We start from the raw sequence: 11,076 nt of genomic DNA on the forward strand, positions 1-11,076 counted from the left end.
TAAGAGCAAGCCAAAGAGCCATGGAATCCTTGTTCGGGAGGTACTTACTTTTGTAATGCTTCAGGCATAATTCTTCGAATGAAGAGCATGGCAGAGTCTTATTCAGCTTTTCATTGCCATTGTTTGATTCAATGGTTTCTAAGCTACTTGGTAGTCAAGTGGAGATTCACGTCTTGTACCCCACATAAAGTCGTTTCTATTAGAAACATCCAAATAAGGAAAATCGAACTTGTGACGGTTCGACAATCCACTGAATTGGAGGGAACAAGATTGGGATTGGTGTTATGGGAATGAATCATCCATAAGCATCAAAGTTAGAACATTCGAGTTCTAAGACATGGTTTTGATGAAAAACGTCAGGTTTTCATGGGTGTATTGTTTTATGAAAACTTCAGGTTTCAAAGGCACTAAATTTGAAACTACAAGTTCAATTTAGTTTATGAACGTTTAGTTCATAAAAGAGAGGTTCCTGCAAGAACACAGAATACAATATACAAGTGTAGTAGATTTGGGTTGCTTCAAGAACTCAAGTGTGAGTGCTTTAAGACTACGAAAGAGAGTCAACGGTTCAAGGAAACGAAATAATTTATTGAATCGTTAATTGCCAAAAAGTGAGCTTCAGGCCAATAATTTTGGATTAATTGTCAGATTAATGGATTGCTGATCACTTTAATTAATTCAATAGATCGGGACCAAACGGGGTCGATCGTGGAAGCAAAAAATAATAATAACATTCGGGTTAAAATTATTTAAAATGCCAAAAATATAGCATTGGATTCGAAAAACCATAGCCCAATAATATTGGGCTTGGGTGCCGTGAGTAGAGTAGAGCCCTAGAGGCTTTTTTGGGCCTCAAGTTGGCTACAAAAGCAGCCCACATATAGCTGCAGGCCATGGGCCAAGAGACAGAAAGCCCAGCAGCAAGCTGCTGGCATGTTTGGGCCGAGATCAATACACAGGAGCAAGCCCAGCCCAAAGACTGGCTTGCAAGTGGTGCGGGGAAACCCCAGCTGGAGCTGGGTTTCGGTTTTGGGCCATAGGGATTAAGTCTAGCCTCGTGGGCTGGCTGATTGGAACACGGGCCATGGCAAAAGCTAAGCCCAACAACACAGCTGCTGGCATGGGCCGAGACGGGGTACCAGCCTAACTTGCGCTGGCTCGGGTCGGGGCTGCAAGCTTGTGGTACGAAACCAAACTAGGCTTATGGCCTGGTGTCCATAGTATGCAGCGAAGCCCAAAGGCTTCGGCAAAGATCCAAGATGTCGAACAACGTTGTCTTGAGAGGGTCATCCCCATAACTAGGCTTCAAGTCAGCGCGGTGGTCCTTGTGTTGGTGCGGCGGTGGTGCCGCAAAAATCCCAATTTCCCTTTTTTGCCGAATATTTAGGGTGAAAAGCTTAATTGCTTCTAAATTAATTTCAATGCTTTGACTCACAAATTCCACATAGCATAATTGTGTAATGCATGAACAAGTATATATATTGACAAAATATATGAACAAATATACAATATATATAATTGGAAGGAAAATATAAATATCAGGTGTTCATGCATCAAGGGGAATGTTTTCATACTTCATGGTTGTTTCAAATATGTTAATTTATTTTAAAAGAACCCAATTGGCAGAAAACAACTGAGCTTTGAATCTATGGAAGATCTTTCCCTGAAAGCCGGAATTGCATCTCCAATGCGTTGTATCACATTCAACAAAGAAAAATTAAATTGAATCAATAACATGTAGATTAATTCAATAAAATAATAAATTAATCATAAAAAGAATGATTAAAACATAATACTCCGCTAATTAAAGATCAAACTCTCTTTAGCGCAGCGTCAAGAGCGTGTTGATAACATGTTGTAGGCATAATTTACTGAACAATTATGGAGGCCATAGAGAGAGGGTGCGGTAATAGTAGAGAGAAAGAGAGAGATGTGTAATTGTGAGGTGTGTTCTATTTCACCCCATTGTGCCTTTATTTGTAGTAGAATGATAGGTAAAATCCTTACCCTTTACGATTACAACTCTTAATAGGTAATCAACTCCTAATAGGAATATAAAGAGATATTCCAAGATCTACGAGGATTTACACAATCACATTCCTAATCTAATAGGACTACAACAAAAAAGACTTCAAAAATTATCCGTTGGATGATGAAATTTATTTTTTAAGGCGGTAGCAAAATTTAGCCATTTTCGGTCTTGACGAAATTGTACTTATAAAACAAATAAACACCTTTAATCAAAGTCAAAGCCTCACGCGCCAAGGAGGTAGGGGTGGTTCAGTCAATGGATCTCCCATGCCTAAGTCAGTTTCTCTTTAAAGAGTAAGTGTATAAGACTTAATTGTGTAACAAAGGCTTACCAGAAACTGGTGGAGATGGGGTATTTATAAGGAAGTGGCCGGCTTAGGTGTAGGGTTTTGCCGACTTCCTATTGACCAAGGTGAGTCATTAGTAGGATGGATGAGGAAAGAATAATCCCAAAAATATTAATTATGAGATAGTACGGTAGCATCCTTGATTGATTGTTGATATGGATTCCTTAGTTGTTTGAGTTGATCTTTGATTAGAAGAGTATTAAAGATAGGATTTGGCAATTAATCTTATCTTTAATGCCTTTGACTTTTATTCCTCGCCATGAGCAGGGGAGCTTGGTGGTATCGTAGTCTGGTATTCAAGCCTCAAAGGATGTTGGATTGCGCGCGGAAATATTTACGGGCGCTACTCATTTAATACAGGCATTCTTGTCTTCTTAGCGAAAAAGTCCATGTTTCGTCTCTAGGATTTTTTAAATTATTTTTGGCTCCACGATGCCTTGTCACATCCTGGGTTGCACCAAAAAAATGGGAGTAGGTGTAGAAAATTTCAAGCTAAGTAGGAAGGCAGAGAATTTTTTCCTGATGGTTGTAGATTTTGCACTTTTACTTGAAAATTTAAGTTTTATAGGAAATGGAAACTGTTAGATCCCACATCGCCCAAGGAAGTGATCCTTATATGTATATTCCCATCCCTACCAAGCACGAGGCCTTTTAGGAGTTCACTAGCTTCGGGTTCTATCGGAACTTCGAAGTTAAGCAAGTAGCGAGCGAAATCTATCCCATGATGGGTGACCCACTAGGAAGTTCTCGTGTGAGTTCCTATAAACAAAACTGTGAGGGCATGATCGGGGCCTAAAGCGGACAATATCGTGCTATGGTGGAGTCGAGCCCACCTAGGGGAGTGATCCTTATATGTATATTCTCATCCTTACCTAGCACGAGGCCTTTTAGGAGCTCACTGGCTTCGAGGTTCCATCAGAACTCCGAAGTTAAGTGAGTAGCGCGTGAGAGCACTCCCATGATGGGTGACCCACTGGGAAGTGCTCGTGTGAGTTCCCAGAAACAAAACTGTAAGGGCGTAATCGGGGCCTAAAGCGGACAATATCGTGCTACGGTGGTGGAGCGGGCTCGAGATGTGGTGGACCCCGGGCCGAGATGTGACAGAAACCAATTGCTACGAAAACTTATTTAAATCTACCTTAAGTAAAGGATTATATAAATTTAAGGAGTAGTTTTTGTCACAACAAGAAAGAGAGAAAATCAAAGGAATTGTACCCTTTCCTTTAGTCTTCATTTTTGCTTGCCCTTGCGAAGTGTTGAATCGTTGTCGTTTTTCTTCTCCATGTTGTAGCAAGATAAGAAAAAAAATTAATTTATCTTCTTATTTATTTATTTATTTATTTATTTATTTATTTATTTATTTATTTATTAAGCTTATTTGGAGCCGCATGGCTATTAGATGGGCTTGGCGTAGAGCCATGGAAGTGAAGAACGTGGTTGGGAGCCACGGTACTACTACTGAAGATTGGCTTGAAAGAGCCGAGGTGCTGGGTTGGTGTGAGCTGGGGATTGATGACACGGGTGGCTTGTGTTAGGAGAGGCACTGGGGTGTTGGTTTGCGGGCTAGGCTCGCATAGCGTGTTGGGCTCGTATTGCGAGCTGAGTGGGCCTAGCAGCTACATAGGGGAGCAGCACAGGCCAGGTCCATATGAGAGGAGGAAAGAAAAAGGTTAGAGTATGTTGGGCCTCTGAGCCGACCAGAGATGAGGGCTAGGTCTACCCGCCTGGCCATTGAAGTGAAAAGAATGAGGCGCGAGCTTCGTTATTTTTGGCCGAGAGAAAAAGACTACAAGGCCTGGTACCTTGTTGTTGCTAATGCAAACTACGTGACACATCCCGACCCGGAAAGTCTACCTAGACTCTGAATCGAGTTGTGCTGGCCGACACTTTTAAGGTAACAAAGCCATAAAGTGTAGGGATGTGGAAAATACAAATAAATTTAAGCCTAAAAGTGACTAAATGCAAGAGTACACATGTAAGCAGAATTGAACCCATTTCACACGTAATGCCAGAGCATAAACATAGTACAGTAAAAGTAAAAGAAGAATTATCCATCAGAAGTATTCCTATAACAACGTTTCCCAAAAACCTTCGTTAACACGAAAGCTCTGCCACTAAAACCAAGAGGGCCCAAAAATAAGGGTGAGTGGGCTTAAAAGTAAAGGAAAATTAATGAAAATAGCTTCAAAATTTGGAGTTTTAACAAAAAAAACCATCATATAACTTTACTTAATGATAAGGACAAGAGAAAGGAAAAAAAAAAAAAAAAAGCCTAACTAAAGGCGCGTGCAAAGAGCACTCAACCAACCCTTCAGTTGCATAACCCTTTGACATAATTCAAGCATATTTTATTCCTCTAAAATTAAAATTTCAAGTTGAAGTGGGTTCCATTCGATTCAGAACCACATCCGAGGCGGTATGATTAGGAGGGAATCGGTCAGGTGTGAGTTGGGATAGTTGGGGGTTGGGGCAACATCAGTGACAACATCGTTGGACTCATCACCCATTTTTCTAGTAATGGTATTGAGCTATTAGCCATGCATGACTTTAACGACGTGGACATTGATCTTTGTCATGTTTTTTTTAATCTTTTTATTGCATTATGGTGAAAGAACTTGAAAATCTGGGACAAGCATCTACTGTTAAGTTTCATAAACAGTATAGTATCGTTAAGTTTCATAAACAGTGTATAAAGTTTCAAAAGCAATGTCGTACCGTTAAGTTTCATAAACCGTGTAGTACCGTTAAGTTTCATAAACAGTTTGTGTGAGGGTCTGCGGGTCCACGCATCATTTTTTTTAAATATTAAAATTATGTCTTTTTCATTAAAATTTAAGTTCTTTTGCCCTTTTTATTAAAATTTAAGAGTTTTTCATTAAAATTTCAGTTTTTTTTATTAGATAAAGTTATAGCACGGTTTTTTATTAAAATAAACTTAGTCCAAGCCATTTTCATGAAAGTTCCCTAAAAATAAAGCTTTGTAAAACCTTTTCAAAAACATAATAACCCATCGCCGTAAAACAAGTATAATTTCCAAAAATAGCATCCTACATATAGTATGAAAACCAGTAATATCACAAGAATGTCATAATTTACAATATTCAGCATATAAAACACATGACAACCAATAATCACAATAACTCAAATAAACGAATATATAACATCGGATGCTCATCGACATATGCTGACACACAAGCTCATGTAGAGATTTTCTGACATAAACATGGTTGGGTGTAATATGATTCACTCTCTAGTACTACAATCACATGAAGACTAACGCTATGCATATCACATATAAGTCCTAATTGCCTATAGCAATTTAGGACAAGACTATCACCTACAATGGATTCAAAGTGAGCATACCGTGCGATATGAACATACACGTGAAGATTGGCCCTGGCCTGGGCAAGTACTAACACCAGTGTAGCACACGATGAACAGATAACGTAAATATGATCATGCAACGGTAAATCGATAATTCTAGTCGACATAATATTATTTATAACCGTACATATAACTAAGGCATCCCGTAGGATTTATAATGATTTCATAATTCTCATCATTAAGACATTGTTTATAAACATCATGTCAAAAATGCATTATTAATATATATATATATATGGAAACTCAGTAAATATAAATACTATATAAAAGAAAAGACCTACTCACAGATACTTGCAAGATCATATTCGTTCGAGATAGGAAAGTTGGAGTCTCCAATAGTAATCGCACCTAAGAATAATATTAGGTCCCATTAGTATAACTCAATTGAAATGTTTAAATTTGAAAAACGGATGGTGGATTGAGAATCAAGATGTCTAAATATGCTAAGAAGGGTCCCGGACAAATTTTGTAACAAAATCAACGGGAAAGCCAACGGTCAACCAAAAAGTCAATCGAGTCGACCAGGCAGTCAACTACGTTAAAACTTTGGAATTTAACTAAATGGATGCCAAAAACGAACTCAGGGCATCAAAATTAGCCTAGGAAAGTTTCTGAGAAAAATTTGAAAAAGTCAACATAAGTCAACCAACAGTCAATAGTTAAGTTAACAGAATATTCTATCGCCTGTCGGAATATTTCGTTAAAACTAAAGGCAGGTTAACCGAATATAACTAAGGAATATTCCCTCCAAATTCTGAAGTGGACCCGAGTTGGATCCGGGTTAGGGTTATCGAGTTGGTTCGCAGATCCGGGTTTGGATTTGGTTTTGGTTCGCGGGTCGGGTCGACTCGGTCCAATCATGGGTCCGATCGCCACTTTTTGGGTATTTTGGCCAGGAAATTTCTCGATCTCCGTTTAGCTTCGAATCTCAACCATTTTCAATGAAATAAAAGTCAAAATGAAACTCAAGAGATCAGGAACAAGAATATACCAAGATGTGGTTGAGCCATGGCCAAAAAATGGCCTGCAAAACCTCGCGAATGCGCCAAAAAACTAGGGAGAGTCTCCCTTCATTGTTTATGTACCAAAACCATCATCAAAAACCTTAGAAAAGCTAGAAACCTATACCAAAACATGATCTAAGAAGTTTTTGGTGGTTTTTGAAACTTACCTTCATCGGGGAAAACTTCGGGGAATCATGAACAGTGGCAAAGCCACTATGCATAGGGAGAAAAGAAGAGAGGGAGAAAGTGATTGCGTCCCTAGGCTTTGGTTCGTGACAGAGGTGGTCAGGTGGTGTTGCTCGCTGAAGTGCTAGGGTGGTGATGATAGCTATAGTAGGTAGCCCACTGCCTTTGAGTAGTCAGTGCAGACAGAGATAGAAGGGAGATAGTTAAAGACGAGAGAGTGAAACGAGGGAGATGAGAATGGGAGAGAGTTCGAGAGAGTCTCGAGAGTGTGGGGGAAAAACTGACATGCGAAAGAAGGGGAAATGAGAAGTGGGGTGTGGGCCCCACGAGCCTGAAAAATTAATAAAATAATAAGGGGAAAAATATTTAGGATATTGAATTTACTAAAATGCCCTCAAGTTTAGTAATTTCGTAAAATCTTCACCATAATTCCGAAATCAATTCTACTTGCGCCTACGTGTTCGTATAGCGACGAATACTACACAAATACGCTAAAAGAATGGGTCATACGTCTCTCTATACGATGGTCAACGGAAGTCAACTTTATCGCCTCTATGACATTTTGATCATTTTACACTTATAGTATTAAAATATCGTAAAATCAAGGACGGGTCCTAACACCATAGGGCACTACCACCTAGGCTGTAGGATGTTGGGCTGCAGCATGGTGCCCCCTATTCTTTGTATGTATATTTTTCTTTCAATTTCTCCCTCAAACCGTCTTCTAAATATTTTCTTCGTGCTTTCCATGCATGAATTTTTCAAGATGCCTCTCTCTAGTCATGGAGGTGACGAATATCCTCCCCCCTAGTATTATCAAGGCAGGTCTTCTCGTAAGATGGGCTACTTCAAGGCTACTCACGTCAAGATCAATTCCTAAAACTATATTCACTAATAAAATAAGAAAATTGACACTTCATAATTCAAAATTTTTCCCTTTTTTTTATTTTTTTGACTCAACAGTGAAAAACAACTTTAGTAATGATTCAAAGAAAATTCATGCAAAGCAATATGTTTACCTCTCCCCCCAACAATTAAACCAAACATTGTCCTCAATGTTTCAAAAATAAAACTCAAACAATAAAAGACAAACTAGCAAACATGACTCACAACATAAGCCCCAAGTATGGCAAAGTAAAAAAATAAAAACAAAGAGAAGCGTAAAAGAAAGTAAATCTAGTTGTAGAAGTTGTGAATTCGATCATCTCCATCTTTGATCCACATGGGTTGCCTTCCAAGAAATGCTTACTTTAACGTCTTCCAGCCAGACAGTACGTCCAACTAATCCACACTAGGACCTATGGCATGGAAGGGTACATCATCTACGACATGCTCCTCAAAATGCTCATAGTAAGTCTTCAATCGATGTCCATCCACTTTAAATTCATCTACAATCTTCAAACTCTTGATTTGGATTGCACCATGAGTAAAAACATTCGTAACAACAAAATGACTTAGAATTCACAAGGGGTCATTGTACGACTAGTCAATTGAATGTGATCAAAGCTCCATATTATCGGTGGTAGGTGCTACTCAGTGGTTCTGTCCAAATGTGAAAATGCTTGAAAACGCTCTCGAAAGCTAAGGGAGTAGGAGCTTACCTCATCTACTGAAACAGTAATGAGCAGTATTACATCGTTTTTTACTGCGTGCAATCTTTGAAATCCAGGTGCGTAGCATTCATTGATACACGAAACATAAATAAAATATCAACTGCAACACAAATAAAAATAAAATAAAATAAAGGAGACACAATGCCCACAAAACTAGGAATAATACTTAGATACTCACTAGTGAGTATTCTATGTACTCACTTTCTGATTTGGTCCAACTTTTTTTTTTTAGTACAACGATATATTTTACATTTAGGGGAGAGAGAGTTCGGCTAAGTCACACAATGGGCAACTTAATTTGGAATCGAATTTGCCATCCACGAGATTTGAACTTAAAAGTAAAAAGAATACCATTAAACCGTAGTACCGAGTGGCGATTTGACCCAATTAAAAAATATCACATTTTCCTTGTTTTTTTAAAGCCCAAGAAAAATTAAAAACATATCTATTAATTTTTAAACAATAAAATATGTGTTAAAATATTATTGGACAAAATTAAAGCAAGTACTCACTTATGAGTGCCCAAGTATTATCCCCAAACGAGAAAGTAAATAGCAAGTAATGACGATATTCTTGCATGTAGTGGATTGTTTTGAAGGTTGTTTTTTTTTTTTTTTTTTTTTTATAAAGACAAAAGCAATGCCTATGTTGCACTAACTAGTACCTATTACAAACATGATTCAATCTTGAATTTATGTCAAAAACATGATAAATGCTAAAGAGACTTTCTAATAAGTGAGACTTTTTGTCATCTTACAGTTTGTTCTCAATAAACATTCACCATAGTATTAGATGCTAAGCTACAATAAATATAATGTTAAAGTGTTAGTGCGATACACCAACTTCACCCTTTTCCTTTCAGCGGTACTGAATTAGGGGAAAGATCTTGAAAAAAGAGCAGCATGAAAGACAAACAAGATGCATATTGGGTTGAATATGTAGTGTATCCGGTCTTCAGTATCTAAGTTTGAATATGTTTCCTTAAATCAAAATAGTAAAAATACCATCAAGTGATCCAAAAAAGATGAAAATTATAATCACACCCTTTTTTTCCTCCTACGCATTTTTTTAACAAATTAAGTAAATTAAAATAGAAAAAACAAATATGGTTAAATGGAAGAGTGTAGAGATATGAATAGGGATGACAATTCAAACCATTAAACCCGAAAATCGTGGATAACTACCCAGATGGAACAAATTTGGGATGAAAATTCGGTTATATTTTGAATATGGGAAAAAACAGAAAGTATTATTAGGTTATAGTTGTGGATATAACCGTGGATAACTACCCGAATGGAACGAATTTGGGATGAAAATTCGATTATATTTCGAATATGGGGAAAAACAGAAAGTATTATTCGGTTATGATTGTGGATATGGTTATAGGGGGTCCGATCCGTATCCATATCCAAAATCGACCCGAACAATACATATTATATATAATATATAGTATAGAGAGTGTGTGTGGGGGCGCCGCCCAGGGGGGGTGGAGTTTCGAATAATACATATTTTATATATATATATACATGTATATATATTCACCAAACCCATACTCAAATAATACATATTTTATATATATATATTCACCAAACCCATTATCTTGAAAATTACATAAGTTGCATTTCGTGAAAAAGTTCAAAAGTTTTGAATCAAAACCAATAAGAATTCAATGGCTTATGGGAGGGATCAAATATCAGCCTACATCACCAATATATCTATTATATTATAATGACGACATTAGTATCTATTATATTATAATACACATATTGAACGAATATATTTTTTAGTACTGTTCTAAAAATTCCTATCTAGGCACTAGGTGGCTAGTCATCATCCTGATTAATGCCTAGGCATTTGAAAATTAAGAAGGGGTGCCTAAACCTGCTGAGGCTCCCGCTTAGACCGCCTAGGCAACTGCCTAGCCCGTCCAGACCCTCCTAAGCACCCGCATAGGTTGCAACTCACTTAGACAGAAAATAGATAACTTTCATTTTGAAGTTTATTTTTTTTTCAATAAATTGTAAGAGACTTGTTGATTACTTCCCCATTTTTCATTGTGTTCCAATACTTCATAATATATATGTCATTCTATTTTGTAGTTTATGATAAACTTATATATATTTTAAGTATAAATAAACACGTATTTACATGAAATATAAAAGATTTACTTAAATTCGCCTAGATGCTAGGCTCTAACCCACCGCCCAACTAGCGCCTAATGTGTTTTAGAACTATTGATGAAGATGGATATAATCGTTAACTGATAGATAATCCGTTACCCGGTGGATATGGTTATGGATAATCTCCGATGTCTAATTTACGGTTATGAATATAATTATTTTTTATGATTTTAATGATAAATATAGTATTTTCGTTTCCAAACTGAACCGCTAACATCCTAGATATGAAAGAAAAAGAAAAAAGGCGCGGTCACTGGTTATTATTACCCAAAATAAATGGAGAAAAAAGAAAAGAAAAACAGGATAAGTAACGAACCAAGGCCCATTCCCG

The sequence above is a fragment of the Pyrus communis genome, chromosome 14, assembly GCF_041283825.1.
Source record: "Pyrus communis isolate YQ-2024b chromosome 14, ASM4128382v1, whole genome shotgun sequence".
Classification (NCBI taxonomy): domain Eukaryota; kingdom Viridiplantae; phylum Streptophyta; class Magnoliopsida; order Rosales; family Rosaceae; genus Pyrus; species Pyrus communis.